This window comes from Schistocerca gregaria, chromosome 5 (assembly GCF_023897955.1).
Source record: "Schistocerca gregaria isolate iqSchGreg1 chromosome 5, iqSchGreg1.2, whole genome shotgun sequence".
Classification (NCBI taxonomy): domain Eukaryota; kingdom Metazoa; phylum Arthropoda; class Insecta; order Orthoptera; family Acrididae; genus Schistocerca; species Schistocerca gregaria.
Window position 1 is genome coordinate 5923089 of NC_064924.1, and position 18518 is coordinate 5941606.

The following is an 18518-nucleotide window of genomic DNA, read 5'->3' on the forward strand; positions in this document are numbered from 1 at the left end:
TATTCAATCCCGATGCTATATCTGTGTTTCATCAACACACTGAAGGTCCACAGATTAGAGAATGCCTCCAGGTGTGCTTCAGAAATTACTATTGGTCCGCCAGGGAACGATCAATGCGTAGACAGTTTGAGACATTCTCCCATGGAGAAATCTCTGCATGGTTCCTGTTGTATTCAACCCCGTCCGTTTCTGTGCTTCACCATCACTGTGAAGATCCACAGGTTACAGAATGCCTCCGAATGTGCATCGGAAACTACTACTGGTCTTCCTTATAAGGATCAAAGCGTAGACAGTTTGAGACACTACTCCAAAGGAGAAAAGTACGCATGATGTCTATATATTCCATCCTGATGCAATTTCTGTGTTTCATCAACACTCTGAAAGTAAACGAATTACAGGATGCCTCCAGATTTTCTTCGGAAACTACTACTGATCTTCCAGGAATCGATCAAAGCGTAGACAGCTTGAAACATTACTCCCATGGAGAAAGGTTATCATGGTGCCTGTTGTATTCAATCCCGATGAAATTCCTGTGTTTCAATAACACTCTGAAGGTCCACAGCGTACTGAATGCCTCAAGATGTACTTCGGAAACTACTACAGGCCTTCCAGGGAAGAATCCAAGTGTAGACACTTCGAGACATTACTCCCATAGAGAAAAGTCCGCATGGTGAATGTTGTATTCAATCCCGATGCAATTTCTGTGTTTCATCAACACTCTGAACGACCACAGGTTACCGAATGCCTATAGATGTGCTTCGGAGACTTCTACTGGTCATAAAGGGAACGATCAAAGCGTAGACAGTTTGTGACATTACTCCCATGGAGAAAAGTCTGCATGGTGCCTGTTGTATTCAATCACGATGCAATTTCTGTGTTTCATCAATACTCTGAAGGTCCCCAGATTACAGAATGCCTCCAGATGTGCTTCGGAAACTACTGCTGGTCTACCAGGAATCGATCAAAGCGTAGACAGTTTCAGACATTACTCCCATGTAGAAAAGGCCGCATGGTGCCTGTTCTATTCAATTCCGTTGCAATTTCTGTTTTTCATCAACACTCAGAATGCCAACAGATTACACAATGCCTCCAGATGTACTTCGGAAACTATTACTGGTCTTCCAGGAATAGACCAAAGCGTAGACTGTTTGAGAAATTTCTCTCATGGAGAAAAGTCTGCATGGTGCCTGTTGTATTCAATTCCTATGCAATTTCTGTGTTTCATACACACTTTGATGGTCCACAGATTGCAGAATGCCTCATGATGTGCTTCTTAAACTACTACTGGCCTTCCTGGGAACGATAAATCGTAGAAAATTGAGACATTACTCCCATGGAGAAAAGTTCGCATGGTGCCTGTTGTATTCAATCCCGATGCAATTTCTGTGTTTCATCAACACTCTGAAGGTCCACAGATTACAGAATGCCTCCAGAAGTGCTTCCGACACTACTACTGGTCTTCCAGTTAACGATAAAAGCGTAGACAGTTTGAGACATTTCTCCCATGGAGAAAAGTCCGCATGGTGCCTGTTGTATTCAATCCCGATGCAATTTCTGTGTTTCATCATTACTCTGAAGGTAAACAAAATACAGAATGCCACCAGATGTGCTTCGGAAACTACTGCTGCTCTTCCAATGAACGATCAACGCGTAGACAGTGTGAGACATTACTCCCATGTAGAAAAATTCGCAAGGTGCCCGTAGTATTCAATCCTGATGCAATTTCAGTTTTTCTTCAACACTCTGAAGGTCAACAGATTACAGAATGCCGCCAGAGTTGCTTCGGAAACTACTACTAGTCTTCCAGGGAACGATCAAAGCGTAGACAGTTTGAGACATATCTCCCATGGAGAAAAGTCCGCATGGTGCCTGTTGTATTCAATCCCGATGATATTTCTGTGTTTCATCACTACTCTGAAGGTCCACAGATTACAGAATGCCTCCAGATGTGCTTCGGACACTACTACTGCTCTTCCACGGAGCGATCAACGCGCAGACAGGGTGAGAAATTACTGTCATGGAGAAAATTCTGCAAGATGCCTGTTGTATTCAATCCTGATGCAATTTCTGTTTCTCATCTACACTCTGAAGGTCCACAGATTACAGAATGCCTCCGGATGTGATTCGGAAATTACAACTGGTCTTCCAGTAATCGATCAAAAAGTAGAAAGTTTCAGACTTTCCTCCAATGCAGAAAAGGCCGCATGGTGCCTGCTGTATTCAATCCCGATGGAATTTCTGTGTTTCATCATTACTCTGAAGGTCCACTAATTAAGGAATGCTTTCAGATGTGCTTCCGAAACTACTACTGGACTTCCAGGGTGCGATCAGCGCGCAGACAGGGTGAGACATTACTGCCATTCAGTAAAGTCTGCATGTTGCCTGTTCTTTTCAATCCCGATGCAATTCTGTGTTTCATCAACACTCTGATAGTCCACACATTACAGAATGCCCCCAGATGTGCATCGGAAACTACTACTGGTCTTCCAGGGAACGATCAAAGCGTAGACAATTTGAGACATTACTCCCATGGAACAAAGTCCGCATGGTGCCTGTTGTTCTCAATCCCATTGCAATTTCTTCGAGTCATCAACACTCTGAAGGTCCACAGATTAAAGAATGCCTCCAGATGTGCTTCGCAAACTACTACTGGTCTTCCAGTTAACGATAAAAGCGTAGACGGTTTAAGACAATACTCCCATGGAGAAAAGTCCGTATGGTGCATGTTGTATTCAATCCCGATGACATTTCTGTGTTTCGTCATTACTCTGAAGGTAAACAAATTACAGAATGCCTCCAGATGTGCTTTGTAAACTACTACTGGTCTTCCAGGGAACGATCAAAGCGTATATAGGATGAGACATTACTGATATGGAGAAAAGTCTGCATGATGCCTGTTGTATTCAATCCCGATCCGATTTCTGTGTTTCATCAACACTCTGAAGGCCCACAGATCACAGAATGCCTCCAGATGTGCGTTGGAAACTACTACTGGCCTTCCCGGGAATTATCAAAGCGTAGACATGTTGGGACATTATTTCCATGGGGAAAAGTCCGTATGGTGCCAGTTGTATTCAATCCCGTTGCAATTTCTGTTTTTCATCAACACTCAGAAAGCCAACAGCTTACACAATGCCTCCAGATGTGCATCGGAAACTACTACTGGTCTTCCAGGAGTCGATCAAAGCGTAGACAGTTTGAGACATTACTCCCATGGATAAAAGTCTGCGCGATGCCTGTTGTATTTAATCCCGATGCAATTTCTGTGTTTCATCAAGACTCTGATTTTCCACGGATTACAGAATGCCTCCAGATGTGCTTCGGAAACTACTACTGGTCTTAAAGGAATAGATCAAAGCGTAGACAGTTTGAGTCATTACTCCCATGGAGAAAAGTCCGCATGGTGCCTGTTGTTTCAATCCCGATGCAATATCTGTGTTTCATTAACACTCTGTAACTCCACAGATTACAGAATGCCTCCAGATGTGCTTCGGAAACTGCTACTGGTCTTCCAGTAAACGATAAAAGTGTAGACAGTTTGATACAATACTCACATGGAGAAAAGTCCGCATGGTGCTGTTGTATTCAATCCCGATGCAATTTCTATGTTTCATCAAAACTCTGATGGTCCACAGATTACAGGAATGCCTCATGACGTGCATCGGAAACTACTACCGGCCAACCAGGGAACGATTAATCGTAGACAAATTCAGACATTTCTCACATGGAGAATAGTCCGCATGGTGCCTGTTGTATTCAATCCCGATGCAATATCTGTGTTTCATCAACACTCTGAAGGTCCACAGATTACAGAATGCCTCAGGATGTGCTTCGGACACTACTACTGGTATTCCAGGGAACGATCAAAGCGTAGACAGGGTGAGACATTACTGATATGGAGAAAAGTCTGCATGAGGCCTGTTGTATTCAATCCTGATGCAATTACTGTGTTTCATCAACACTCTGAAGGTCCACAGATCAGAGAATGCCTTCAGATGTGCGTTGGAAACTACTACTGGCCTTCCAGGAAAATGGCAAAGGGTAGACCTGTTGGGACATTATTCCCATGGAGAAAAGTCCGCATGGTGCTTGTTGTATTCAATCCCGATGCAATTTAAGTGTTTCATCAACACTCTGAAGGTCAACAGATTACAGGATGCCTCCAGATGTGCTTCGGAATGTACTACTGGTCTTCCAGGGAACGATCAAATCGTAAACAGGTTGAGACATTATTCCCATGGAGAAAAGTCCGCATGGTGCCTGTTGGATTCAATCCCGATGCAATTTCTGTGTTTCATCAACACTCAGAACGCACACAGATCACAGAATGACACCAGATGTGCTCGGAAACTACTACTGGTCTTCCCGGGTACGATCAAAGCGTAGACAGTTTGAGACATTACTCTCATGAGGAAAAGTTTGCATGGTGCTTGTTGTTTTCAATCCCGTTGCAATTTCTGTTTTTCATCACCACTCAGAAAGCCAACAGATTACACAATGCCTCCAAATGTGCATCGGAAACTACTACTGGTCTTCCAGGAAACGATCAAATCGTAGACAGTATGAGACATTACTCCCATGGAGAAAAGTCCGCATGGTGCCTGTTGTATCCAATCCCGATGCAATTTCTGCATTTAATCAACATTCTGAAGGTCCACAGATTACATAATGCCTCCAGAAGTGCTTAGGACACTACTACTTGTCATCCAGTTAACGATAAAATCGTAGACAGTTTGAGACATTACTTCCATGGAGTAAAGTCCGCATGGTGCCTGTTGTATTCAATCCCGATGCAATTTCTGTTTTCCATATATACTCTGAAGGTAAACAGATTACAGAATGCCTCCAGATGTGCTTCGGACACTTGTAATGGTCTTCCAGTTAACGATAAAAGCGTAGACAGTTTGAGACAAGCCTCCCATGGAATAAAGTCCGCATGGTGCCTGTTGTATTCAATCCCGATGCCATTTCTGTTTTCCATCTATACTCTGAACGTCCACAGATTACAGAATGCCTCCAGATGTGCTTCGGAAACTACTACATGTCTTCCAGGGAACGATCAAAACGTAGTCAGGTTGAGACATTATTTCCATGGAGAAAAGTCCGCATGGTGCCTGTTGTATTCAATCCCGATGCAATTTCTGTTTTAAATCAACACTCTGAAGGTCCACAGATTACAGAAGGCCTCCAGATGTGCTTCGGAAACTACTACTGGTCTTCCAGAAATCGATTAAAACGTAGACAGTTTGAGACATTACTCCCAAGGATAAAAGTCCGCTTAGTGCCTGTTTATTCAATCCCGATATAATATCTGTGTTTCAACTACACTCTGAAGTTACGCAGATCACAGAAGGCCGCCAGATGTGGTTTGGAAACTAGTACTGGTCTTCCAGGGAATTATCAAAGCGTAGACATGTTGGGACATTATTATCATGGAGAAAAGTCCGCATTGTGCCTGTTGTATTCAATTCCGATGCAACTTCTGTTTTTCTTCAACACTCAGAATGCCAACAGGTTACATAATGCCTCCAAATGTGCTTCGGAAACTACTACTGGTCTCCCAGGAATCGATCAAAGCGTAGACAGTTTGAGACATTAATCCCATGGAGAAAAATCCGCAAGGTGCCAGTTGTATTCAATCCCAATGCAATTTCTGCATTTAATCAACACTATGAAGGTCTACAGATTACAGAATGCCTCCAGAAGTGCTTCGGACACTACTACTGGTCTTCCAGTTAACGATAAAAGCGTAGACAGTTTGAGACATTATTCCCATGGTGAAAAGTACGCTTGGTGCCTGTTGGTTTCAATCCCGAATCAATTTCTGCGCTTCATCAACACACTGAAGGTCCAGAGATTGAAAAATGCATCCAGATGTGCTTCTTCGGAAACTACTACTGGACTTCCAGGAATAGATCAAAGCGTGACAGTTTGAGATATTTCTCCCATGGGGAAATGTCCGCAAGGTGTCCGTTGTATTCAATCCCGATGCAATTTCTGTGTTTCATCAACACTCTGAAAGTACACAGGTTACAGAATTCCTCCAGATGTGCTTCGGAAGCTGCTACTGGACTTCCAGGAAACGATCTAAGCGTAGACAGTTTGAGACATTACTCCGATGGAGAAAAGTCCGCACTGAGGCTTGTGTATTCAATCCCGATGCAATTTCTTTGTTTCATCAACACTCTGATTTTCCACAGATTGCAGAATGCCTCCAGATGTGCTTCGGACACCACTATTGGTCATCCAGTTAACGATATAAGCGTAGAGAGTTTGAGGCAATACTCACATGGAGAAAAGTGCGCATGGTGCCTGTTGTATTCAATCCCGATGCAATTTCTGTGTTTCATCAAAATTCTGATGGTTCACAGATTACAGAATGCCTCATGATGTGCTTCGCAAACTACTACTGGCCTTCCAGGAAACGATAAATTGTAGACAAATTGAGACATTACTCCATTGGAGAAAAGTACGCATGGTGCCTGTTGTATTCAATCCCGATGCAATTTCTGCATTTAATCAACACTCTGAAGGTCCACAGATTACAGAATGCCTCCAGAAGTGCTTCGGACACTACTACTGGCCTTACAGGGAACGATCAAAGCGTACACAGTTTGAGAGAATACTCCCAATGAGAAAAGTCCGCATGGTACCTGTTATATACAATCCGGATGTAATTTCAGTGTTTCATCAGGACTCTGAAAGTTAACAGATTACAGAATGCCTCCAGATGTGCTTCGCAAACTACTACTGGCCTTCCAGGGAGCGATCAGGGCGCAAACCGGGTGAGACATTACTGCCATGGAGAAAAGTCTGCATGATGCCTGTTGTTTTCAATCCCATTGCAATTTCTGTGTTTCATCAACACTCTGATTTTCCACAGACACAGAATGCCTCCAGATGTGCTTCGGAAACTACTACTGGTCTTCCAGGAATAGATCAAAGCGTAGACAGTTTGAGAAATTTCTCCTTGGAGAAAAGTCCGCATGGTGCTTGTTGTATTCAATCCTGAAGCAATTTCTGTGTTTCATCATTACTCTGAAGGTAAATAAATTACAGAATGCCTCCAGATGTGCTTCGGAAACTACTACTGGTCTTCCAATGAACGATCAACGCGTAGACAGTGTGAGACATTACTCCCATGGAGAAAAATCCGCAAGGTGCCCGTTGTATTCAATCCCGATGCAATTTCTGTGTTTCATCAACACTCTGATTTTCCACAGATTACAGAATGCCTCCAGATGTGCTTCGGAAACTACTACTGGTCTTCCAGGAATAGATCAAAGCGTAGACAGTGTGAGACATTCCTCCCATGGAGATAAATCCGAAAGGTGCCCGTTGTATTCAATCCCGATGCAATTTCTGTGTCTCATCAACACTCTGAAATTCCACAGATTACAGAATGCCTCCAGATGTGCTTCGGAAACTGCTACTGGTCTTCCAGGGAACGATCTAAGCGTAGACAGTTTGAGACATTACTCCCATGGAGAAAAGTCCGCACTGAGGCTTGTGTATTCAATCCCGATGCAATTTCTTTGTTTCATCAACACTCTGATTTTCCACAGTTTGCAGAATGCCTCCAGATGTGCTTCGGACACCACTATTTGTCATCCAGTTAACGATAAAAGCGTAGACAGTTTGAGGCAATACTCACATGGAGAAAAGTGCGTATGGTGCCTGTTGTATTCACTCCCGATGCAATTTCTGTGTTTCATTATTACTCTGAAGGAAACAAATGACAGAATGCATCCAGATCTGCTTCGGAAACTAGTACTGGTCTTCCAATGAACGATCAACGCGTAGACAGTGTGAGACAAGCCTCCCACGGAAGAAAGTCCGCATGGTGCCTGTTGTATTCAATCCCGATGCAATTTCTGTTTTCCATCAACACTCTGAAGGTCCACAGATTACAGAAGGCCTCCAGATGTGCTTCGGAAACTACTACTGGTCTTCCAGAAATCGATTAAAACGTAGACAGTTTGAGACATTACTCCCATGGATAAAAGTCCGCTTAGTGCCTGTTTATTCAATCCCGATATAATATCTGTGTTTCATCTACACTCTGAAGTTACACAGATCTCAGAAGGCCGCCAGATGTGCTTTGGAAACTAGTACTGGTCTTCCAGGGAATTATCAAAACGTAGACAGGTTGGGACATTATTCCCATGGAGAAAAGTCCGCATGGTGCCTGTTGTATTCAATTCGATGCAACTTCTGTTTTTCATCAACACTCAGAATGCCAACAGGTTACATAATGCCTCCAGATGTGCTTCGGAAACTACTACTGGTCTCCCAGGAAGCGTTCAAAGCGTAGACAGTTTGAGACATTAATCCCATGGAGAAAAATTCGCAAGGTGCCAGTTGTATTCAATCCCAATGCAATTTCTGCATTTAATCAACACTATGAAGGTCTACAGATTACAGAATGCCTCCAGGAGTGCTTCGGACACTACTACTGGTCTTCCAGTTAACGATAAAAGCGTAGACAGTTTGAGACATTACTCCCATGGAGAAAAGTACGCTTGGTGCCTGTTGGTTTCAATCCCAATGCAATTTCTGCGCTTCATCAACACACTGAAAGTCCACAGATTGAAAAATGCATCCAGATGTGCTTCTTCGTAAACTACTACTGGTCTTCCAGGAATAGATCAAAGCGTGACAGTTTGAGATATTTCTCCCATGGGGAAAAGTCCGCAAGGTGTCCGTAGTATTCAATCCCGATGGAATTTCTGTGTTTCATCAACACTCTGAAAGTACACAGGTTACAGAATGCCTCCAGATGTGCTTCGGAAGCTGCTACTGGTCTTCCAGGAAACGATCTAAGCGTAGACAGTTTGAGACATTACTCCCATGGAGAAAAGTCCGCAAGCTGCCTGTTGTATTCAATCCTGATGCAATTTCTGTGTTTCATCATTACTCTGAAGGTAAATAAATTACAGAATGCCTCCAGATGTGCTTCGGAAACTACTACTGGTCTTCCAATGAACGATCAACGCGTAGACAGTGTGAGACATTACTCCCATGGAGAAAAAACCGCAAGGTGCCCGTTGTATTCAATCCCGATGCAATTTCTGTGTTTCATCAACACTCTGAAAGTCCACAGATTACAGAATGCCTCCAGATGTGCTTCGGAAACTGCTACTGGACTTCCAGGGAACGATCTAAGCGTAGACAGTTTGAGACATTACTCCGATGGAGAAAAGTCCGCACTGAGGCTTGTGTATTCAATCCCGATGCAATTTCTTTGTTTCATCGACACTCTGATTTTCCACAGATTGCAGAATGCCTCCAGATGTGCTTCGGACACCACTATTTGTCATCCAGTTAACGATAAAAGCGTAGACAGTTTGAGGCAATACTCACATGGAGAAAAGTGCGCATGGTGCCTGTTGTATTCACTCCCGATGCAATTTCTGTGTTTCATCAAAACTCTGATGGTCCACAGATTAAAGAATGCCTCATGATGTGCTTCGAAAACTACTACTGGCCTTCCAGTGAACGATAAATTGTAGACAAATTGAGACATTACTACCATGGAGAAAAGTCCGCATTATGCCTATTGTATTCAATCCCGATGCAATTTCTGCATTTAATCATCACTCTGAAGGTCCACAGATTACAGAATGCCTCCAGAAGTGCTTCGGACACTACTACCGGCGTTACAGGGAACGATCAAAGCGTACACAGTTTGAGAGAATACTCCCAATGAGAAAAGTCCGCATGGTACCTATTATATTCAATCCCGATGCAATTTCAGTGTTTCATCAGGACTCTGTATGTCCACAGATACAGAATGGCTTAAGATGTGCTTCGGAAACTACTACTGGTCATCCAGTAAACGATCAAAGCGTAGACAGGTTGAGACATTACTGCCAATGAGAAAAGTCCGCATGTTGCCTGTTGCATTCAATCCCGATGCAATTCCTGTGTTTCATCAACACTCTGATGGTCCACAGGTTACAGAATGCCTCAAGATGTGCTTCGGAAACTACTACTGGCCTTCCAGGGAAAAATAAATTTTAGACAGTTTGAGACATTACTCCCATGGAGAAACGTCCGCATGGTGCATGTTGCATTCAATCCCGATGCAATTTCTGTGTTTCATCAACACACTGAAGGTCCACAGATTACAGAATATCTCCAGATGAGCTTCGGTAACTACTACTGGTCTTCCAGAAATCGACCAAAGCGTAGACAGTTTGAGAAATTTCTCCCTTGGAGAAAAGTCCGCATGGTCCCTGTTGTATTCAATCCCGATGCAATTTCTGTGTTTCATTATTACTCTGAAGGAAACAAATGACAGAATGCATCCAGATCTGCTTCGGAAACTAGTACTGGTCTTCCAATGAACGATCAACGCGTAGACAGTGTGAGACATTACTCCCATGGAGAAAAAACCGCAAGGTGCCCGTTGTATTCAATCCCGATGCAATTTCTCTGTTTCATCAACACTCTGAAAGTCCACAGATTACAGAATGCCTCCAGATGTGCTTCGGAAACTGCTACTGGACTTCCAGGGAACGATCTAAGCGTAGACAGTTTGAGACATTACTCCGATGGAGAAAAGTCCGCACTGAGGCTTGTGTATTCAATCCCGATGCAATTTCTTTGTTTCATCAACACTCTGATTTTCCACAGATTGCAGAATGCCTCAAGATGTGCTTCGGACACCACTATTGGTCATCCAGTTAACGATATAAGCGTAGAGAGTTTGAGGCAATACTCACATGGAGAAAAGTGCGCATGGTGCCTGTTGTATTCAATCCCGATGCAATTTCTGTGTTTCATCAAAACTCTGATGGTCCACAGATTACAGAATGCCTCATTATGTGCTTCGCAAACTACTACTGGCCTTCCAGGAAACGATAAATTGTAGACAAATTGAGACATTACTCCAATGGAGAAAAGTCCGCATGGTGCCTGTTGTATTCAATCCCGATGCAATTTCTGCATTTAATCAACACTCTGAAGGTCCACAGATTACAGAATGCCTCCAGAAGTGCTTCGGACACTACTACTGGCCTTACAGGGAACGATCAAAACGTACACAGTTTGAGAGAATACTCCCAATGAGAAAAGTCCGCATGGTACCTGTTATATACAATCCCGAAGTAATTTCAGTGTTTCATCAGGACTCTGAAAGTTAACAGATTACAGAATGCCTCCAGATGTGCTTCGCAAACTACTACTGGCCTTCCAGGGAGCGATCAGGGCGCAAACCGGGTGAGACATTACTGCCATGGAGAAAAGTCTGCATGATGCCTGTTGTTTTCAATCCCATTGCAATTTCTGTGTTTCATCAACACTGTGATTTTCCACAGACACAGAATGCCTCCAGATGTGCTTCGGAAACTACTACTGGTCTTCCAGGAATAGATCAAAGCGTAGACAGTTTGAGAAATTTCTCCTTGGAGAAAAGTCCGCATGGTGCTTGTTGTATTCAATCCTGAAGCAATTTCTGTGTTTCATCATTACTCTGAAGGTAAATAAATTACAGAATGCCTCCAGATGTGCTTCGGAAACTACTACTGGTCTTCCAATGAACGATCAACGCGTAGACAGTGTGAGACATTACTCCCATGGAGAAAAATCCGCAAGGTGCCCGTTGTATTCAATCCCGATGCAATTTCTGTGTTTCATCAAAACTCTGATTTTCCACAGATTACAGAATGCCTCCAGATGTGCTTCGGAAACTACTACTGGTCTTCCAGGAATAGATCAAAGCGTAGACAGTGTGAGACATTCCTCCCATGGAGATAAATCCGAAAGGTGCCCGTTGTATTCAATCCCGATGCAATTTCTGTGTCTCATCAACACTCTGAAGTTCCACAGATTACAGAATGCCTCCAGATGTGCTTCGGAAACTGCTACTGGTCTTCCAGGGAACGATCTAAGCGTTGACAGTTTGAGACATTACTCCCATGGAGAAAAGTCCGCACTGAGGCTTGTGTATTCAATCCCGATGCAATTTCTTTGTTTCATCAACACTCTGATTTTCCACAGTTTGCAGAATGAATCCAGATGTGCTTCGGACACCACTATTTGTCATCCAGTTAACGATAAAAGCGTAGACAGTTTGAGGCAATACTCACATGGAGAAAAGTGCGTATGGTGCATGTTGTATTCACTCCCGATGCAATTTCTGTGTTTCATTATTACCGTGAAGGAAACAAATGACAGAATGCATCCAGATCTGCTTCGGAAACTAGTACTGGTCTTCCAATGAACGATCAACGCGTAGACAGTGTGAGACTTTACTCCCATGGAGTAAAATCCGCAAGGTGCCCGTTGTATTCAATCCTAATGCAATTTCTGTGTTTCATCATCACTCTGAAGGTCCACAGATTACAGAATGCCACCAGATGTGCTTCGGTAACTACTATTGGTCTTCCAGTTAACGATAAAAGCGTAAACAGTTTCAGACAATACTCCCATGGAGAAAAGTCCGCATGGTGCCTGTTGTATTCAATCCCGATGCAATTTCTGTTTTCCATCTATACTCTGAACGTCCACAGATTACAGAATGCCACCAGATGTGCTTCGGACACTACTATTGGTCTTCCAGTTAACGATAAAAGCGTATACAGTTTGATACAAGCCTCCCATGGAAGAAAGTCCGCATGGTGCCTGTTGTATTCAATCCCGATGCAATTTCTGTTTTCCATCAACACTCTGAAGGTCCACAGATTACAGAAGGCCTCCAGATGTGCTTCGGAAACTACTACTGGTCTTCCAGAAATCGATTAAAACGTAGACAGTTTGAGACATTACTCCCAAGGATAAAAGTCCGCTTAGTGCCTGTTTATTCAATCCCGATATAATATCTGTGTTTCATCTACACTCTGAAGTTACACAGATCACAGAAGGCCGCCAGATGTGCTTTGGAAACTAGTACTGGTCTTCCAGGGAATTATCAAAGCGTAGACAGGTTGGGACATTATTCCCATGGAGAAAAGTCCGCATGGTGCCTGTTGTATTCAATTCGATGCAACTTCTGTTTTTCATCAACACTCAGAATGCCAACAGGTTACATAATGCCTCCAGATGTGCTTCGGAAACTACTACTGGTCTCCCAGGAATCGATCAAAGCGTAGACAGTTTGAGACATTAATCCCATGGAGAAAAATCCGCAAGGTGCCAGTTGTATTCAATCCCAATGCAATTTCTGCATTTAATCAACACTATGAAGGTCTACAGATTACAGAATGCCTCCAGAAGTGCTTCGGACACTACTACTGGTCTTCCAGTTAACGATAAAAGCGTAGACAGTTTGAGACATTACTCCCATGGAGAAAAGTACGCTTGGTGCCTGTTGATTTCAATCCCAATGCAATTTCTGCGCTTCATCAACACACTGAAGGTCCACAGATTGAAAAATGCATCCAGATGTGCTTCTTCGGAAACTACTACTGGTCTTCCAGGAATAGATCAAAGCGTGACAGTTTGAGATATTTCTCCCATGGGGAAAAGTCCGCAAGGTGTCCGTTGTATTCAATCCCGATGCAATTTCTGTGTTTCATCAACACTCTGAAAGTACACAGGTTACAGAATGCCTCCAGATGTGCTTCGGAAGCTGCTACTGGTCTTCCAGGAAACGATCTAAGCGTAGACAGTTTGAGACATTACTCCCATGGAGAAAAGTCCACATGCTGCCTGTTGTATTCAATCCCGATGCAATTTCTGTGTTTCATCATTACTCTGAAGGTAAATAAATTACAGAATGCCTCCAGATGTGCTTCGGAAACTACTACTGGTCTTCCAATGAACGATCAACGCGTAGACAGTGTGAGACATTACTCCCATGGAGAAAAAACCGCAAGGTGCCCGTTGTATTCAATCCCGATGCAATTTCTCTGTTTCATCAACACTCTGAAGGTCTACAGATTACAGAATGCCTCCAGATGTGGTTCGGAAACTACTACTGGTCTTTCAGTGAACGATCAAATCATAGACAGTTACAGACTTTACTCACATGGAGAAAAGACCGTATGGTACCTGTTGTATTCAATCCCGATGCAATTTCTGTGTTTCATCAACACTCTGAAAGTCCACAGATTACAGAATGCCTCCAGATGTGCTTCGGAAACTGCTACTGGACTTCCAGGGAACGATCTAAGCGTAGACAGTTTGAGACATTACTCCGATGGAGAAAAGTCCGCACTGAGGCTTGTGTATTCAATCCCGATGCAATTTCTTTGTTTCATCAACACTCTGATTTTCCACAGATTGCAGAATGCCTCCAGATGTGCTTCGCAAACTACTAATGGCCTTTCAGGGAGCGATCAGGGCGCAAACCGGGTGAGACATTACTGCCATGGAGAAAAGTCTGCATGATGGCTGTTATTTTCAATCCCATTGCAATTTCTGTGTTTCATCAACACTCTGATTTTCCACAGACACAGAATGCTTCCAGATGTGCTTCGGAAACTACTACTGGTCTTCCAGGAATAGATCAAAGCGTAGACAGTTTGAGAAAATTTCTCCTTGGAGAAAAGTCCGCATGGTGCTTCTTGTATTCAATCCTGATGCAATTTCTGTGTTTCATCATTACTCTGAAGGTAAATAAATTACAGAATGCCTCCAGATGTGCTTCGGAAACTACTACTGGTCTTCCAGGAATAGATCAAAGCGTAGACAGTGTGAGACATTCCTCCCATGGAGATAAATCCGGAAGGTGCCCGTTGTATTCAATCCCGATGCAATTTCTGTGTCTCATCAACACTCTGAAAGTCCACAGATTACAGAATGCCTCCAGATGTGCTTCGGAAACTGCTACTGGTCTTCCAGGGAACGATCTAAGCGTAGACAGTTTGAGACATTACTCCCATGGAGAAAAGTCCGCACTGAGGCTTCTGTATTCAATCCCGATGCAATTTCTTTGTTTCATCGACACTCTGATTTTCCACAGATTGCAGAATGCCTCCAGATGTGCTTCGGACACCACTATTTGTCATCCAGTTAACGATAAAAGCGTAGACAGTTTGAGGCAATACTCACATGGAAAAAAGTGCGCATGGTGCCTGTTGTATTCACTCCCGATGCAATTTCTGTGTTTCATCAAAACTCTGATGGTCCACAGATTACAGAATGCCTCATGATGTGCTTCGAAAACTACTACTGGCCTTCCAGTGAACGATAAATTGTAGACAAATTGAGACATTACTACCATGGAGAAAAGTCCGCATTATGCCTATTGTATTCAATCCCGATGCAATTTCTGCATTTAATCATCACTCTGAAGGTCCACAGATTACAGAATGCCTCCAGAAGTTCTTCGGACACTACTACCGGCCTTACAGGGAACGATCAAAGCGTACACAGTTTGAGAGAATACTCCCAATGAGAAAAGTCCGCATGGTACCTATTATATTCAATCCCGGTGCAATTTCAGTGTTTCATCAGGACTCTGTATGTCCACAGATACAGAATGGCTTAAGATGTGCTTCGGAAACTACTACTGGTCATCCAGTAAACGATCAAAGCGTAGACAGGTTGAGACATTACTGCCAATGAGAAAAGTCCGCATTTTGCCTGTTGCATTCAATCCCGATGCAATTCCTGTGTTTCATCAACACTCTGATGGTCCACAGGTTACAGAATGCCTCAAGATGTGCTTCGGAAACTACTACTGGCCTTCCAGGGAAAAATAAATTTTAGACAGTTTGAGACATTACTCCCATGGAGAAACGTCCGCATGGTGCATGTTGCATTCAATCCCGATGCAATTTCTGTGTTTCATCAACACACTGAAGGTCCACAGATTACAGAATATCTCCAGATGAGCTTCGGTAACTACTACTGGCTTCCAGAAATCGACCAAAGCGTAGACAGTTTGAGAAATTTCTCCCTTGGAGAAAAGTCCGCATGGTGCCTGTTGTATTCAATCCCGATGCAATTTCTGTGTTTCATTATTACTCTGAAGGAAACAAATGACAGAATGCATCCAGATCTGCTTCGGAAACTAGTACTGGTCTTCCAATGAACGATCAACGCGTAGACAGTGTGAGACTTTACTCCCATGGAGAAAAATCCGCAAGGTGCCCGTTGTATTCAATCCTAATGCAATTTCTGTGTTTCATCAACACTCTGAAGGTCAACAGATTACCGAATGCTTCCAGATGTGCTTTGGAAACTACTACTGGTCTTTCAGTGAACGATCAAAGCATAGACAGTTTGAGACATTACTTCCATGGAGAAAAGTCCGTATGGTGCCATTTGTATTCAATCCCGATTCAATTTCTGTGTTTCTTAAACACTCTTGTGGCGTCGCAACTAGTGCGAGCGCACAGTTTTCTATCAAATATTTACTGTGAAATGTAGACAGACTGTAAAGTAGCCATCAGATTAGCATATGTGCTGTAGCGGGCAGATTACCGGTGTCCGTTCGTCTGACGTCACGACCATATGGCATGTCTGTACCGTGAGAATGTAAGACCTGTGCGCTAACTAGCCGCGTGTATAACGTGGAACTTTCATCTTTAATAACTTCTAACTGAGGAACCTGAGGAAATTAAAAGTTAATATACTAGTTTCTGTTATGAATAAAAATAAGTCATCCAAATTTGAGCTTTGAAACCTGCATATTTTGGAAATTAGAAAAATCTTACAGAAAACGCAAATTTCTACAATTTTCGAGTCTAAATAAATACCATTATGTATAGATCACCTTCAGTGACCATCCAACTATGAAACAAAATCACCTTCCGTGCTTTTGTATTTATTTTGAGAATTTTACTTTTAGAAATTCACCTATAACTTTGTTAAAACCATAAATGTTTTGAATTTTTGTGAACAGTTATTTTATATGAGTAGGTGAGAGTGAATGAGTGTGCCTGAGTGAATGAAAGAGGGACATTCGCCATTCTTTGCAAGTGTATAAAATCTAGGTTGGAACTCGCAAGTGTTCAGACGATGTAATCGTGGGAACAGAGTCGCCAGTGGTTCCCCATCTTAGTGAATGTCGGATGTCCAAGAGTGTATGGTATTGTACAAGCAGCCAGAACGTTCGCGAGTATTTAAATAATTTCTGGAAATAAAGTAAAGTCTAGTTTTCCTTTCGGTTTGTTAAATTATACAGTAAATTTTGTGTAACAAGAAATCATGACGTAAATGATTCAGAAGTCATGACTGGTGCGTGCTAGATTTTGGCGCGAGGCGCACCCAAAGAGTTAATTCTGATTGGCTGTGTGATGTGTGAGCCAATGAGATGCGAGGACGGTTAGCAGACTAGGAGAGTGAGTCGCGAGTGGATGGGGAGTCGCGAAGGAACTGTGATCGAGAAGAGACATGCTTGATGTGTCCTCGCGAATAATGTGTAAAATGAAGTCATAAAACGGCTTCATCGGTTCGGTACTGTGCGATTTGAGACTGAAAGAGTCCAGTAACGCGTAGTGTGAGTTTGAGCGAGTTGTGACTTTTCGTTCCGCGAAAGACGCGAGTAACTTTAATAATTAAAAGCGTGGCGGTACTTCGTAAACTTTTACTAAGTGCTTATGGCGAGCATTAACGTTAAAAAACGAACTATTATTGAACATCGACTGCAAACGTGTATGTTAGAAAATCGTCTGTGTTGCAGTTAAGTAAATTCCGTAACTTTGAAAGCTAATTCTGGCGGGGTTTGAGTGTGGATAGAATTGTGAACTGAACTTTCTTCAAACGTAGATTAGCGGGCTGATGATCAGGCTTAAAGACAATAAAGAGCTTAAATAGAATTACCAACTTCGCGTTCTCGTTTGAGTAAACAATTACTACCATTCCAATAACTCAATTTATTTAGGAAGATTGCTCATAGATTGTATTTCAGCAAACATGTATCGCGGCCTCCGGTGAGCGGCTATTAAATTGCAGTTTCTTCAACACTGCTTTTCTGCAATTTTTCCAGTAGCTGCTATCAGGAGAGGCGAGTGCAGCAACTACCTAAGAAACGAGGTAGGTGGATTTTCTTTCAGGGAAAGGAAACTGCGCGATAAGAGCCTGACCCGTCGCAAGTGGTGCATCGGCCGGGAAATAAAAATAGTAAATTCCAGTGAATTTCAAAAAAAAAGCAGTAGTGACAATTACCGGACAATACAGAAGTGCTCGCTATGTGTAGGAACTGTGTAGCGTACAAACTGATATCGCCACGTGAATAGGAAGGACAGTGAAAGTGTCCGTGAACTGTAATGTGTTGTACGGAACGGAAGAATTTTTCGGTGACTACGCGCCGATTGGAATAGCAGTCTACGACGGCGTCTGGCAGACGACGAGCTACGGAGACTACGCAGAGGCGACGACAGCAGTGGCAGTTGGCAGCGCTGATTCGAGCGGGGGCCCGGAAACTGGTACAGCATTGCAGTGTATGGTGAACGGACCCGCAGTTTCATCTAGCAGCAACGCAGCACGCCGAAGCACAAAGTTAAGTACAGTGCTTTTGAAAACTTTGTGTGTTTGTGGAGTCAAACTGAGAAAAATGGCTGAGTTTCAACCAAGTGACAAAAAGGCGGAACTAAGTTGTGATAGTGGGATGGAGACAGGGGAAA